At 39.2% G+C, this 17,753-nt stretch overlaps 1 pseudogene; it reads left to right on the top strand.

Annotated features, from left to right (window-relative positions):
* The first annotated feature begins 14,141 nt into the window (after positions 1-14,141).
* Positions 14,142-14,869, top strand: LOC100672523 (heterogeneous nuclear ribonucleoprotein A/B-like; annotated as a pseudogene).
* Positions 14,870-17,753: the final 2,884 nt, after the last annotated feature.

Genomic DNA, 17,753 nt, shown 5'->3' with positions numbered 1-17,753 from the left:
GTGGAGGGCTTTAACAAAGAGAAATTTATTCTCTCACAGTCCAGTAGGTTACAAGTCTAAATTCAGGCCATTGGCTCCAGGGGAAGACTTTCTCTCCCTTTGGGCTCTGGAGGAAGGTCCTTGTCCTCAATCTTCCCCTGGACTAGGAGCTTCTCAGGCACAGAGATCCCATGTCTAAAGGACACGCTCTGCTCCCGGTGCTGCTTCCTTGGTGGTATGAGGTCCCCAACTCTCTGCTTGCTTCCCTTTCATCTCTTCAGAGATAAAAGGTGATGCAGGCCACACCCCAGGGAAACTCCCTTTACATGGGATCAGGGAGGTGACCTGAGTGAGGGTAGTGGTAGAATCCCACCCTAATCCTCTCAACATAAAATTACAATCACAAAATGGAGGACAAACACACAATACTGGGAAGCATGGCCTAACCAAGTTGACACATGTTTTGGGGGGCATACAATTCGATCTATGACACAGCCGTTCCAAGTCTTTCTCTATATCTATTCTTATTTTATACTAGAACCATATGATAGTTACACACACACACAAAAAAATCTTCTCAAAACTTTCTTTTAAAAAAATCACTAGCAAAAAAAAAAGTATATTCTAAATTGAAGGAAGAGGCATCTAAGTTGCAAGAAGAATGAGAGAGAAGCTCTCAGAAGCTGAAAGGAAAAGTGATTGGACCCACTGGGTAGAAAGATCAATTGAGGCCTAGAGGGAGAATAAGGAGCCTCGGCAGGGACCATCCCAGCCTCATGCTTGAAACTGATTTCCCTGAAAAATGGCACAAAAATGAACAACGAAGTGTAGGAGAAGCAAAGGCCTGAAAGCAAAACCAAAAAAAAAACTCTAAAAGTAGTCAACACTCATAAAAAGCTCAAGTCTGAGAAAAAATGACTTGTATTGTTTTCCTACAATGTGTAATGCAACGGGATCCACTCAATCAAACATTTGTTCCATCCTGGAAACTTCCATGTGACATTGCAATCCCTCCAAGTTTCAGCCAAAGGAGTAAATTAAAAATGAACCTAAACTCTTCTGAACAGGCTTATATACTTGCTGGATAATAATTTATGTTTTTAAAAAAATGTGGATACAGTTTCTGAAGAGGAAAAATATCATTTAAATTCAATCTGCTGCCTGAGTTGTAAGGGAGTCTTGTGTTTGCTGCATCTCATTTAAGCAGAAAAAACACGAGGAAACGTGCTGTCTGCAAACTCTCCTCAGGCTCCATGCTTAAGGGCAGCATTTCACAAACATAAAACATTTTAAAATATGCAAACTTCTGCCTCTGTTTACACAGGGACACTTCTATTTTCTAATTTAGAATAGCAAAAATAAGTTACATTTCCAGAAAATTCACCACCCAACTCCTTCCTTTCAGAGTCAAGGTACCAATATGCATAATGCATACGCAATTTATGTGATTTCCACACATTTTAATTAGTAAATTCAAAATGAGTGAACTACATTAAAGGAAACCCAAGCAGTTGCAGTAACCCTTGGCTTGATCCATATTTAACAAGCATTGACAGGCTGCTGCTGTTTTTTTTTTTTTTAGGGAGGCAATAATCACATACCATCTGCTCCCAGTTAAATGGAACTAATTCAATTGTTAAATTACAAATGTAAAGGACTGAATTATAAATAAGTTTGATTAAAATGGACCCTGGGCAGAATTTTTTTTTTTTTCTTTGTAGTGTCTGGTATAGCTATGTCTCAGTCATTGAAGGGTAGATAATTCAGTCTCTCTGCTTCCTTATCTCTCATGCTTTGCTATTTCAATAGGTTAGCACAAGAAATGATAAACATGCATCCATCCCTGCCAGGTATATGACTCCAGTGTTAAAAACAGTAACACCACACATTATTTGGACTTGTTTTTAAGCTATTAAAAGAATTACCAAAAAATCTCTACAATAGTAAGTCAACTCTATGGTAAATACAAAACAGTATATTTCATTGTACCAAATAGTTTTCAGATTGATGAATTTCTAGGGTTACAGACCTAGGTAGTAGATGGCATTATTGTTACTAATCACTGTTCCTTAACTTTATAATTCTAGTGAATTTACAAAATATCTGTTCTCCCTGAGTCAATTGATAAATATGCCTAAGGATTCTAGTTAAACATAGGAGATATTTTCTTCCATTCCTAAACCAACTAACATGAGACTAAAAAAAGATATAAATGTATAAGTACAAAGAAACTAGGAAGGAAGACAATGGCAGAAAACAAATTTTAACAAAATTTTGAAAGATGGAGAAATTATGAACAACTTAGCAGAGGGGGAGAAAAAATGTCTCCCAGAAATTCTGAGAATCTTAGTAATTGGAGACACTAGTGCCTTGGAAAGCAGAGTTGAGTTGCAGGAATTAAAACAGGTACATTCACTAGAAGCCTGTGTACAGAGATTGGACTCACAGATCTCCCCTAACCTAGTACAGCCAGACTACTGCCTTTTATTTCTAGCCCTTTTCCCTCCATTTACTCTGTAGAAGACCAGATCGACCTCCAGGAAATCGGCTTCTCTGACTGGCTCTTAGTTGTATCATTCATAAATGAGCGGCTAGCCAAGGATCACTGATACTCTAAGAAAGGCTCCGTGCTATATATTCCCCCATTTTCCTCTCCAGAACCTCCCCACTTCCTTCAATACCCAGCTGTGGGGTCCGGGAGGCTGAGCCCTAGAGAATGCATCACGCAGGCTCCCTTGAGTCCTTGCTCCTGGGTAGATGAGGTGAATGGGAGGCACTGGCCAGAAAGTCGAGGTGGACAGTGAATTCTCTCTTACAGCTAGGATCAAAGATTAGACAGGACTATACAACAAAAAATAACACATGTGAGGAATGTGCTTCTTAGTTCAATCAGATATACAAAACCAGAAGAGTACCTCCTGTCCAAAAGCAGGATGAGAAGGCAGGAACTGGTGGAAAGGATACAGGGAACCTGACGGGGAAAGGCAGAGTGTGCTATCACATTGTGGGGACTGCAGTTAATGTCACAAAACAATATGTGTATAAATTTTTGTATAAGAAATTAACTTGAGCTGTATACTTTCACCTAAAGCACAATTATAAAAAAAACAAAAACTGTAGCTTCTTTTAGACAAATCTCTTCTCCACTGCAGCTATAACTATTGCTCTCTCCAGGGCCCAATAATTAATTCCTCCCTCCCCTTACCAGAGGTTGTGACAACTCCCTGCTCTTAGTAGCCCCAGGTTTTCATCATTCCTTGTTGTTCACCCTTAGCCCTGCAAAGAAGTCTTTTCCATTGCCTTGCCTGAGGGTACAATCTTTTACCTGCCAGGATCCTAACGGATACAGCCCCTAACATGAAAGACAGAGATCAAATCAAACAAACAGAATAAGATATAATTTTGGAAACATACATAATATAGGGAGAGAGGATATATTTAAAATTATAACATCCTCAGAGAAATAAGACATTGAAATATTACATCTAATGACAGCAAAAATTGCAGAATGCTAGAGAAAACAGAGATTTTCTTGAAAATTAAAAAATTTGATTTCCTGAAATAAAAAGAGACTATAAAGCACAGAAAATCTAGCAGAAATAGAACAAAAAGGCTAGAGATTAGAAAATAGATAAAATTTGAGCATCAGCCCAGGAGATGCATTATTCCATTAATAGATGTTCTAGAAAGACAGAGTAATCAAAGAGAATGAATTATCAAAGAAACGATTTAAGAAAAATTCTCAACTGAAGAGCCCAAGTCACCAAACCAAAAAGACCCACAGATATCCCAGGATATCGTTGTATGGTTTCAGTACAGGGAGCTTTTCCAGATTAAACTGGACTAAAGAGAAATGACAACTAAATGCAATGTATGACTCTGGACGTATCCTAGATCAGGAATTTTTGTTTTCTTTTCCTATAAATTTAAGGACTCTTCAAAGGGAAAACTTTGAATAAGGTCTGTAGATAATAGGTATTATATTGATATTAATTTCCTCATTTAAAAATAATAGGAAGCATAGTAAAAGAATGTCTTTGTTTTAAGAAAATATAATTTGAAGTATTTAAGAGTAAAAGGGCATAATGTCTGCAACTTACTCTCAAATAGTTCAGATTGAACAATAACATGCATATGAATATAGAGAGGGATTGATAGAATGTTAAATAAAACATAGAACAATAGTAGCATTTGCGGAATCTGGGCAAAGGGTATACAAGAATTATTTGTATTATTTTTGCAACTCTTTTCTAAGTTTAAAATTATTTCAAAATGAAAAGTGTATGTGTATATATATATATACTCTATATACATAAATATCTATATATAAAAACTCATTTATACACACAGGCATATACAAACAGGTATATCTAGATAAGAAAAACCATGTCCAGAAAAAGGATCAGAATGGCACTGGATTTCTCAAAAGCTACAACAGAAGTTTAAAACAATGAAATAATAATGTCAAAATTTTGAAAGAAAAATATTTTCAACCTAGAATTTTGAATTCACACTGTTAATTAAGTTTCAAGTGTGAAATAAAGACATTTTGAAACTTGTAAATACCGAAAAAATTTATCACCAATGGTCTTTTCCTAAGGAAGCTAAAATGGAATGTGTTGTAACAAAATGAGGTAGAAAACCAAGATAGGAAGACATGGAACCCAGAGTATTGGCATTCCTACACACGGGCTCCCGTCAACCCACTGCTGTGGAGTCGATTCCAACTCATAGTCACCCTACAGGACAAGTAAAACTGCCCCGTAGGGTTTCAAGGCTGTAAATCTTTACAGAAGCAGACTGCCACATTTTTTACCCACAAAGGGGCTGGTGGGTTACCCGCCCCTGCCTTTCAGCTAGCAGCTGAGCACTTAACCACTGTGCCACCAGGGCTCCTCCACACAGGAGCTAGACAGTGGGAAACCCCAGGATACTAGCAGTACAGCACACCCACAGAGCAATCAGTAGAGTCAGGAGCAAGGTTAAGTTTCCAAGGAAAACAAAAAGGAAATTGTGGGTTTATTGATATGTTCTGAATATTTGGAAAATCACTGATCTACTGGAGTATTTGGTAGACAAAAGAGATAAAGAAAAAACTAAGAAAATGAGGAGTAAAAATGAGTCTGCTATTAACTCCAGAAGAAAAAAAATGTTATGATAGAAGGAAAACCATCATCAGTATTCAAATAAGCATGACAATATGAACAGTCTATTGGTGTAAATAAAAACTATGATACAATTATATCAAGACCATAGCGTGGGGAAGTGAGGTGGTATAAGAAGGCACATTATCAATCGCCATAACAGGAAGCAAATAAATAAAATCTAAAACCAATCACACACGCAATAAAATAAGACCAGACTTACTAGTCTGACAGAGACTAAAGAAACCTCGAGAGTATGGCCCCTGGACACCCTTTTAACTCAGTACTGAAATCAGTTCTGAGGTCCACCCTGCAGCCAAAGATTAGATGGGCCTATAAAACAAACCATAATGCAGGTAGTTCAACCAAAACTAAATGGGAACACCAGCCCAGAGACAAGGATAAGAAGGCAGGAGGCGACAGGAAAGCTGGGCAAATGGAAACGGAGAACCCAAGGTCGAGAAGGGGAGAATGTTGACACATCGAGGGGTTGGCAATCAATGTCACAAAATAATATGTGTATTAATTGTTTAATGAAAAATTAATTTGCTCTGTAAACCTTCACCTAAAGCACAATAAAAAATAATAATTTTTTTTTTAAAAAGCAACATTTGTATGTTATTTTTAAATATGGATGTAAATAGCAAAAGAAACAGCAAGAGTTGAAAGTTGTTACTTCGGCAGAAAGAGACCAAGGGTTGAAGGAAGTTGGGGTAGCAGATCTCTGTTATTATAGGAAGCGTAGCATTTTAATATTTGGTGCATATGTTACTTCAATGAAAATACTACTAAAATAATATAAATATAATGCCCACATATTTCATATAAAACCTACCATTTAATAGTAAACTATATCTACATTGTTTCTATAACTACAGATATATTTCATTACCTCCAAGGATCTTTACAAAATAAATGATCTAAAGAATGGAGACAGTGATGTACCTCAAAATTGCCTAGATTCAAGTTCATCTGTTCATTTAAAAAAAAAAAAAAATTGTGGTCAAGTCACTTTGGACTCATTGTGACCCTATAGGACAGAAAAAAACTGCCCCATAGGATTTCCAAGGAGTGCCTGGTAGATTCAAACTGCCAACCTTTGGGTTAGTAGCCATAGCTCTTAACGACTACGCCACCAGGGTTTCCCATCTGTTCATCTTCAGATTTTCATGAATAATCATAATTTCAAATATTAAATCCCACTATCTTGATTACCCATTGCCTTCAAATCAATTCTGACTCAGCGACCGTATAGGACAGAGTAGAACTGCCCTACAGGGTTTCGAAGGAACGCCTGGTGGATTTGAACTGCCAGCCTTTTGGTTAGCAGTCATACTTCTTAACCACTTGCACCACCAAGGGCTCCGAGTATGCTTATACTTGTCAGACAATGTGACCTAATTTTCTGATTGAAAATCATTGTCGGTCTAACCCTATCTTTAAAATATTATTAATTTAACTTAGGAATATCAAAGAACTTAATGGCGTGCTACTTTGAAACTTTTACACAAGATACAGAAAATCTATTACCTGTATCTTCAGTGTGATAAAAGGTCACTTTCAGACAAAACAATCATTGTGCTGCCTCAGCTTGGCATTTAAAGAATTACAGCTATGTTCTTGAAATACAGATCCATTTTGAAATCACCTGCCACAGTTTGTTTAACCTTTTCAGATAGCTAAATCCTAAAGTGTATTGCAAGTAAGGTGAAGATCTTTAGAACAGAAAGAATAAATGGTGGACGACGATGCAAAGGGGAGAAAATAAACAACAATACTGTTACATCCACCAGCTCACCTGATTCTTCTAACCAAGTGAAGTAGATTACCTACCTTTTACAGTCAAGGACACCGAAGTTCAGAAAGTATGTCATTTGCCAAAGATCAGGCATAAGTATCATTAAACAATTATTAAGCAACTACTGTGTACCAGATACTGCACCACTATCACACATTAGAAATATGAAAATGAAGGTTTACAAGGAACTTACAAAGTTGGGGAGAGCAGATCAGAAATCACAAATGAATAATCAGGGTGCTATGGGAGCACCTGGGAAGGGCAACTGACCCAGGAAGGCTTCCTGGAAAGCTGGCAGCTAAACTGAAACCTGAAAGAAAATTAGCGATTAACTAGACAAAATGGGTTGGTTTAATGGTGTTCCAGGTGGAGAAAACAGAATATATTTAAAACCAGGATTTAATCTGACTCCAACATCCAGGTCTTCATTTGAATGAAACTGGCATAGTTCTTTCATCCAAGTAATTTTACTTTAGTATTTGCTGAAAAGCACTTTAGGAGACACTCGATATGCATGGTTCCCATCTTTTATAAAATTCAGTAGCTACCTAGGAAAGCACGATAGAACCACAAAAAGATTAATTATTAAGTCCAAAGCAAGGCAGGATTTGACACAGCAAAAAGCACTGACTGCTATCAAAATGACCTAGTTCAATCCAAATTTTTCAAGTGACTGAGCCTCTCCAACACAGTTTTCTCATCTACAAACTAGCAGTCATACATACCTCACATTGTGAGGATTAAATGAAGTAATAAATGTAAAGTCTCTGAAAAGGGCTTAAGAAATGGTAATCATCATTGTTACGATAACAGATATGAGGAGACACCATCGGTTAGGTGCCAAATGATAAGTTAGCATAAAAAAACAAGATAAGTTTGGTGGCAGTGGTGGTTCAGTGATAGAATTCTTGCCTTCCATGTGAGAGACCTGATTTTGATTCCCAGTCAATGCACTTCATTTCATGCATAACTACCACCCATTTTTTACTGGGGGCTTACATGTTGCTATGATGCTGAATAGGTTTCAGCAGAACTTCCAGATTAAGACAGGCTAGGAAGAAAGGCCTGGCAATCTACTTCCGAAAATGAGCCAATTGGGGTGAGGGAAAATGAACTCATTTTCTATTCAGCGTCTTTGCTCTTCCTTGTATTTGGAACACCGTTCTTCCCAGACGCGATCCCTTACTATCTTTGAGATTTTCCTTTAACCTGTGAGTTGGAATCTACTCTACAGCAATGCGTTTGGTTTTGGGATGAAAAACCTTCCCTGAACTTCCCTGAGTCTCAAGAAACTTTTCCTTACCCCAACCTCAATGGGAATACATCACCCCATATTGGACTGTCTTCGAGGACTTGTCACAACATGAAACTACCCACTTCAATTGCATAATTTTGTTATCCAAGTCCTCCTAGTGGAATGTAAACTCCATGAAACCAGAGGCATTTTCTTGTTCAGTGCAAAAATATATTTCTTATCAAGTGCACGTAATCATTTTCAGCAAAATAATCTGTGGGCTGGGCCACAAAACAATGCCAGTCATTATCCCTGAAAGGTATTTTTATAGGAATTGATAATTTTGTCTCTAAAATTTATGTGGAAATAAAAAGGACCTAGAATATCTAAAACCATTGCAAAAGAAAAGTTGAAGACATACACCATCTGACTACAAGACTTACTGTAAAACTATAGTATTCAGTTTGGACTCAGCATTCAGATGGATAAATCAATCAATCAAACACAATAGAGAGTCCAGAAATAACCTGCACTTACATGGTTAATTGACAAAGACATCAAAGTAATTCAATGGGGAAAGGAAATCTTTTCAATAAACAATGCTGGGAAAACTGGATATCCAAGTGGGAAAAAAAAAAAAATAACAATATCCGCCCTATTTCACACCATATACAAACATTACTTTGAGATTCAGATCTAAATGTAAAAGCTAAAATCATAATACATTTAAAAGGAAACATCAAAAAAAAAAAGATCTTTGCAGACTGAGGGTAGGCAAAGATTTCTTAGAGAGGAAGCAGAAAGAAATAGCCACAAAAGAAAAGAAATGACAGATTAGGCTTTCCCAAAATTAAAAATTGTTCAAGAGACGCCATTAAGAAAATTAATAGCAAACAGCAGACTGAGAGAAAATATTCACAAAACACATAATTGAGCAAGGCCTTGTCTCCAGAATACATAAAGAACTCTTACAACAGATACTTCACAAAAGAAGATATATGAATGCCTAATAAGCACTGAAAAAGTGCTCTGAAAAAGTGCTCAATATCATCAGTCAGCAGGGAAATACAAATTAAAACTATAAAACATCGCTAATGGAAATGTGAAATGGTACAACTACCTTGGAACTCTCTTTGGTATTTGTTATACAGTTAACAACATACTGACCCTTTGGCCTAATAATTATACTCCTAAGTATTTATCCAAGAAAAATGAAAACATATGTTTAAAAAAAAACTCAAAAGACTTGTACAAGAAAGTATATAGCAGCTTTTGCAAAATTGCCAAAATCGTTCCTTCCAAGTGCACATAAAACACTCAGCTGGATAGACCACGTATTGGGCCATAAAACAATGGCAAATGTTCATCATTAGGAGAATGGAATAACAAATTGCCACTCACACAATGGAATGCTGCTGAACAATAAGAAAGAACTAACTACTGATACATGCAAAAACATGAATGCATTTCACGGACATTATGCTGAATGAAAGAATTTGGATAGAAAACAAGAGACCATACCATATGATTCAATTTTTATGACGTTCTGACACAGATGGTACAAAGCTAAGGTAAAAAAACCAGAACAGTCATTACCTGGTTTGCAGGCGAGGGGTCAGTGGCAGGAGAAGATTGCCCGGGAAGAGACATTAGGGAACTTTGTAGACAGATAAAAATGTTTTCTATGATGTTAGAGATGTGGTTTACTAAGTATATACATTTGTCAAAATTTTACAGGTTAGGCTTATGCATTTGAGTGTATGTAATTACACCTAAAAAAAAAAAAACTTAAAATAATAATAGTCCAGTCCCCCTCAGTTATCACTGAGTATGGAAACCCTGGTAGTGTAGCGGTGAAGAGCTACAGCTGCCAACCAGAAGGCTGGCAGTTTGAATTCACCAGGCGCTCCTTGGAAGCTGTATGGGGCAGTTCTACTCTGTCCTATAAGATTGCTATGAGTCAGAACTGACTTGATGGCAACAGGTTTGGTTTTCTGGTTTAATGGGTCAGGGAGGTTAGATGATATAAGAATAGCAGAATGAAGATTATTCTTGAAGCTGAGTGATCAGCAGAGGAGCTCATTGTACTGCTTTCATTTCTTTGTCTATGTTTGGCATTTCTCCTGATATAAATTTTAAATGTTACAATATATCAATGGAATAGAATAGAGAGTCCAGAAATAAACTCATTCATCCATTGTCAACTGATTTTCAACAAGGGTGCTAAGTCCATTCAATGGGGAAAGAAGAGTCTTTTTAATAAATGGTAATCGGACAAGCAAAAGAATGAACGTGGACCCATACCTCACACCATAAACAAAAACTAACTCAAAATGGATCAAAGACCTAAATGTTAAGAACTGCAACCATAAAATTCTTAGAAGACAAGACAGGGGTAATGCTTTGGGACTCAGTTTTTAATCATAATGCTTAGATATGACACTGAAAGCACAAGCAGCAAAAGACAAAACAGATAAATGGGACTTCATCAAAGTGAAAAACATTTGTTTATCAGAGGACTTTATCAGGAAAGTAAAGAGACAACACACAAATTGGGAGAAAAATTTCCACATAATGAGATGGACTGACACAGTGGCTGCAACAATGAGCTCAAGCATAACAACGACCATGAGGATGGCGCAGGACTGGGCAGCGTTTCATTCTGTTTACACAGGTTCACTATAAGTTGAAACCGACTCAAAGGCACCTACCAACAACAATATAATGGATGAGGGTTTACCAAACAGAATATATAAAAGATCCCTACAACTTAGCAACAAAAAGACAAAAAACCCAATCAAAAAATGGACAAATGACTTAAATAGACATGTCATCAAAGAGGATATAGGAATGGCCAACAAGCATATGAAAAGAATCTTGACATCATTAGCCATTAGGGAAATGCAAGTTATAACCACAATGAGATACCATTTCATCCTACTAGAATGGTTACGATCAAAATAACAGAAAATAACATATGTTGGCAAGTATGTAGAGAAAATGGAACCCTCATCTATTGCTGGTGGGAAAGCAAAATGTCACAGACACTGTAAAAAAACAGTTTGGTCGTTCCTCAAGAAGGTAAACACAGGACTACCTTCTGACCCAGTAAACCCAATCCTGGGTAAACACCCAAAAGAATTGAAAGCAGGACTGCAAACAGAAATCTGTACACCAATGTTCATTGCAGCACTGTTCACAATAGCCAAAAGATGGAAACAACTTATACATCCATCAACAAACAGGTGGATGAATAAAACATGTCACATATATACTATGGAATGCTATTCTACCACAAAGAGAGATGAAATTCTGGTACATGCTACAACGTGGATGAATCTCGAAAACATTATGCTGAGTGAAATAAATCAGTCACAAAAGGACAAATAATAAGTGATCCCACTTATGTGAAATACGCAAATATATAGAAATCAAAATGTGTCAGTGTTTACCAGCGGTGGGAGGGAGGAGAAACAGGGGAGTCTTAGCTTAGGCAGCGATGAGTTTCTATTAATGGTGGTAGACTAATTTGGAAACAAATAGCAGTAATGGCTGCACAATATGACGACTGTAACTACTGTCACAGAAATGCACATATAAAAAATGTTGAACGGGCAAACGTTTTGTTACATATATTTTCACCACAATAAAACATGTTATATAAGTTACTATATAATAATTCATTTGCCCATTCAACAAATATTTCTTAGTGATTTCTATATGTTGTTCTGATGAGATGGCAATTAATACAACAAACATCACTACGTCCAGGAATTCACATTCTAGTGGAGGAGGATAAACAAATAAGTAAAAAAAAAAAACAAAGTATAACAGATTTTCATAAACCCTTAAAGGAAACTAGGACAGGGATGGGGAATAGGAAGTAACAGGGCCAGATGATGCAATTTTAAATAAAGTGATAAAGGCCTCACTGAAAAGGTGACATCTGAGGCAAGGCCTGAAGAAAGGGACAGATCATGTGAGGACCAGCAAGAGCAAACACCACAAGGTAAGCACATACCTCGCATGTTCAAGGAACAGCAAGGTAGGGATGGGGGAAGGTCGTTTATGGACCTTGTGGGCCAGTATAACAACTTTGACCCTTACTGTAATGAGATGTAAAACCACTGAGGATTTTTAATGAAGTAGTGACACAAACTTATTTATGTTTTAACAGAATCACTCTGGCTCCTGTGTCAGGAATCAATTTATAAAAGGCAAGATGAGAGCAGGGAGAACACCCAGACTAGAAAAAATCCAGACAAGACAATGTTGGATGTTTGCCGGGACCAATTCTGTAGCTATGAAAGTTGTGAGAAGTGGTGAGATTTTGAGCTTATTCAGATGTTAAAGCTGCCCAGTTGTGCTAAAAAATTAATTCTGAGGTATAGGAGAAAGACAGGAATAAAGAATGACTCCCAGGTATGCTCTGACAACAAAAAATGGAGTTACCTGTTACGGAAATGAGGAAAACTGTTGGAAGAGTGGATTTGAGGATCCACACCATTCTAGGGGGGCAGGGTGAGATCCTGGGGCTTCTAAGCATTGGTCAGGGGTCCCCCTGAGGGCATAACATCAGATCTGACAGGCTTTAGGGCTTTCCAGTTCATAACAGTAAACCAACTTTTTATGTTTATCGGAAAGTTCCTTCCCAGAAATTTAGAAGGAAATGCAATTCTTCTCCACAGAAAGCAGGCAAAAGGCATCTGACATTCAAATTCTAAACTGTAATTAAATTTATTGTCCCAAATGTAATTTCGAACTCCCAGTGCATGGGGGCCGTAAATCCATTGCCGCGGAGCAGATTAGCACTCATAGTTGCCCTACAGGAGAGAGCAGAGCTGACCCACAGGGTCTCCAAGGAGCACCTGGTGGATTTGAACTGCCGACTTTGGGTTAGCAGCCCGAGCACGTAACCACTACACCACCAGGGTTTCCAATGCATGGGAAGAAGTTAATATTAAGAGAACGGTAGAAACAAAGGTATATCACTGATATAATTCAGAGGAACAGGAGACATGAAAGAAAGATGGCCAACATCTAGTCACCAAAACCGACTGCCTTCCGACTCATAGCGACCCTATAGGACAGAGCAGAACTGTCCCACGGGGTTTCCAAGGCTGTCATCTTTCTGGAGCGGCTACCGAAGTCCTTTCCGTTAGCAGCTGAGCGCTTAACCACTAGCCACCAGGGCTCCTGTCAACAGTCATAGCTTTGTGTTATTTCAAATAGCTTGTGGAAAACAAAGGCCTTTTTATAACACTCCCTGCAAGCTTGCCTCTGATGGTTGTCGTTGCCTATGCACCAGTCATTCCAATCCTTCCCCTTCTTCCTTTTTGGCTAAGATTTTCCCAAAGCTGTTGGTGATGGTGGTTGCCAGCCATTCCGCCTCATTGCAGCCTCACGTGTGCAGAGCAGAACTGCTCCAAGGGGTTTTCAAGGCCAAGGCCTTTCGGGAGCAGATAGCCAGCCCTGTCTCTCAGTTGCCTCTGGGTGGGCTCGAGCGCCAAACTTTCGCTAGTAGTCAGCACTTAACCGCCGTCCTGGGACGCCGTTCCCACAGTGGAAATTAAAAAAAAAAAAAACAATATCTTCTATCCCTCCATCTCTCGGCTTCTGAATGCTGCGGTGCTGGGACTGGATGCTTGGAGTTACTTCAGCTGTTACTTCGGATATAATGTTGAAAACACAACCAACACAATGAGGAAAGGGTGTCACAGAAGAAATACGGAAATAGTGTGGGCCCTTCGGCAGAGAAGGAAATGGGGCTGCGGCGGCCCGGTGGGCAGGGCGCCAGCATGGCTGAGCCCTCTTAGCCTTAGCCGGTGGACGGGAACGAACGAGCAGGTCCCGAGGGTCATCGTGGCGAGGAGCCCTGAGCAGCCGCCTAAGCTTGTAGGAAGCGGTGAAGACCATTGGGAGGACTGACGCCACCGAGAACTGACACGAGACTGCACCAAGATGAGGCCCGGGCCAGGTGGGTACCGGAGCCACTGCAGACGCTGGAGCTGGCAACATGGCGCCCCACAGGGAATCAGAACAGCGGTGCAGAAGGCGACCAGATAAACGCCAGCAAGGAGGAGGATGCTGGAATATGCTCCTTGGTGTCCTGAGCTGGGATATAAGCAAAACGGACCTAAAACACTATTTCACCAAATTTGGAGAGGTCTTTGTACAGTAAAAATGAATCCCAAAACTGGACAGTCAAGAGAGCTTGGGCTTCTCTTCAAAGATGCAGCAGCCAGTGTGGCCCTAGACCAGAAGGAATAGAGGCTGGATGGCCGCATCATCCACCCCAAAAAGGCTAGGTCCCTGAAGAAGGACCCAGTGAAGAAAATCTTTGTTGGGAGGTCTGAATCCTGAAACCACAGAGGAGATCAGTGAGTACTTTGGCGAGGGTGGGGAGATCTAGGCCTGCGAGCTTCTCATGGATCCAAAGTTGAACAAAAGAGGAGGCTTTGTTTTCATCACCTAGAAAGAAGAGGAACAAGTGAAGAAGGTTCTAGAGAAAAAGTTCCACACCATCAGTGGAAGCAAGTGTGAAATCAAAGCGGCTCTGCCCAAAGAGCAGCCCAGTAGCAGCAGTACTGGTGAAAATGATTGAAATGGAGGTCAGGATAGTACAAATTATGGCTAGAGCCAGAGCCATGATGGCCATCAGAATACTACAAGCCATACTGTTGCGGGGAACCACACTACTCTGTTTGGATATGAGTGAACACAAATAATTATGTACCAAATTTAACTTGACGAATGGTCTACGTCCTGTCCTGTGCACATTTTATTTAAAATTTTTTCCCTGGAAATCACTCTCTTTTTTACTATTTCCAGAGCCCTTGGAAACCCTGTGGAGCAGTTCTACTCTGTTCTGTACTATAGGGTCACTACAAGTCAGAATGGAGTCTCCTGCAATGGATTTTTTTGATTGTTTTTTTTTTTTTTTTTTGATTTAGAGGTGTCTCCGAAGACAGGCCTGGAGATCTGCTTCCAAAAGGACACAGCCTTGAAAATCTTACGGAGCAGTTCTATTCTACACATATGAGATTGCCATGAGTCAGAATTGACTCACTGGCAACTAACAACAAGTCGTACTGTTGCTCTGTACCCTGGGCCTATGGATTCTGGTGGTAAAGAGTAAGCTGTATCTTAGGAAACCAGTGTCACCCCTTTTCACCTTTTAATTTTGTATTATTTATGTCATACATTTCCCATAATAGAAGTGTTAATTTTATTGTACTCTTTGGTGCCTTTTGGGAATCTAATGTAGGGTATTTTACATGTGTCCTGGTTTTGCCATGACCTGGCTGTTGAAGCTATTCAAGCTTTTGAAATAAAAATTTGTCCCCCCAACCCCCCGCCAACCACCACCACTTAAAAAAAAAAAAAAATGGGCCTTCGATGACCCGTTGAGCCATTGAACCAACTTTGGGACCTTCTACTTCTGGATTTCCTGTTACACACAACACAATTTAAATTGTAGTCTTCGTCTGGGTTCCCTAGAGGAGCAAAACCAGTGAAACATATGTATGTATAAATATAGAAAGATTTACTTCAAGGAAATGGCTTACATAATTGTGGGGTCTAGCAAATTCCAAATCCATCATCAGGCAGCAGGTAGGAGACCTCTCCTGGCTTCCGGAATTGCTGGGGCTGGCAAATCCAAATTCTGCAGGTCAGGTGGCAGGCCAGGGGTTTCTGTAGGCTTACATCCCAGGAACTGGAGATCAGGCAACAAGAAGAGGGCAGGGTCCACAGAGAAAGAGTTTTGCGGGGAACATCCGATATATTCTGGAGGCAGGCCACACCCCCAAGGAAGCTCCCCTCTCAACTGTTTGGCTGATCACATCACGGAACGTGATTATATATTATATTACATTATGGAAGAGCAACCAGTCCAGTCTCTGCCAAACCACTGAGAATCACAATAGCTTACCCAGGTTGACACATAACATTAACCATCGCAATTGCTTAAGTCACTTCAGTCAGACGCTGTATTATTTTCAGCATATAGCATCCCACCTGAAGTGCTTCCTCTGTACCAGTGATTCTCAAAGTGTGGCCTCCAGACCAGCAACATCGGTCTCACCCAAGAGCTTTTTAGAAAAACAAATTCTCAGGCCCCATCTCAGACTTACTGAATCACAATCTCTGGGGTCAGGGCCCAGCAATCTGTTTTAACAGACCCTTCAGATGATGCTGATGTACCTACAGTTTGAGAATCACTGTTCTGCAGATGGATAGGGAAATTTTTCTCTGATCCCTCTGGCCTTTGACTGCAGAAAGCAAACTCTGTCAGGGCAGGCCTGAGAAACTGATTCATTTTAAAAGATCTGTGCTTATGTCTCACAAATCTATGGGCATAATTATGAAAACTTTGCAGCATGGTCTTTACCATGGGTTTATTCACCTAAGAATAATTATTCATGAGAAATATTGAAAACTTAGTTATTGGGAAGAAAGGAAGATATTAAGAGACCTGCTACAAGCTTGAGAGCAGCCCAGCTCCTCAACGCCTCCCATCATGGCCAAAGCTAATTTCACAGCCACTGCTAATACCCTTTCTATATTCATATTTTAACCACTTCACCTGTAATCCCCGAACTTGGTCCCTACTGCTAAATTTATATATCAGTTTCTGGCAGCAGCTAGGTTTTTTAAACATGGCCAATCACATTCCACACATTTTGAATTTAAAACTTTTGAAAATAATTTAATGGTTATGTTTGACATTAGCTGTTTTAAGTGCAGCCATAAACTTTTATTGCTTTCCTGACTGATGAAACATGTAATACAATTGCCACTGTGTATTTTGCCTGTCAAAATGACTCATTGTATCTCATATAAAACTTTTTTTTTTACAAAACAAAGAGCAGGTTATGTCGAATAATTTGAATGAAGATTTAAACCCAAGGTCACCACAGTGCTTGAGACACCTTTTAGAATCTATAGCTAATTGAAATTCAGGTACATTCTCTGAAATGATTTGAAGTCTCTTCCCAAACATATAAGTTTTCTGAAAGCAACAACTTACCACCGTGCCAACTGAGCTGTTAAGCAATTATCGGTGACAGCCGTAATTCAGGGCCAGGCCAAGCAAGACCTGCAAACAGCCAACTTATTAGTTCTTTCAGCTGACAGTTACCGGATTGAAATTTGACACAGTTCAACCAGCTCTCCTTTATTGGTGATAATGGGGCCCCAGGATTCAAAACCAACTAAGAGTCTTCTGAGTGCCAGGTGGTGGGCTACAGCAATTCACACCCATCATCTCGCACCCATCTTTCGCTGCAATTTAAAGGAGAGGAAACTAGAACTCAGAGAAGATGAGGGATTTTTCAATGACACTAGAACTAGTCATATCTGAATTCAGACATCTCTGATTCCAAAGTGCTTCTTCCTTGTACAACACTTCAGCGTTTTGTGTATAGTAGTTTACCGAATTCTTAAAAGTTTTGTGATGTGAGAAGTTATATCCTAATGTATAAGACATGCAGATATCTTCCTTGCTGCACTCTACGTTTTCAAAAGAGATGTCTCATTATAAGTCAGTTCTTAACAAAATCATTAGTGGTTGTATTACTTTCTGGGACCCTCTCAC

This window comes from Loxodonta africana, chromosome 4 (genome assembly GCF_030014295.1).
Source record: "Loxodonta africana isolate mLoxAfr1 chromosome 4, mLoxAfr1.hap2, whole genome shotgun sequence".
Classification (NCBI taxonomy): domain Eukaryota; kingdom Metazoa; phylum Chordata; class Mammalia; order Proboscidea; family Elephantidae; genus Loxodonta; species Loxodonta africana.
This window is presented reverse-complemented; position numbering and strand designations above follow the sequence as displayed.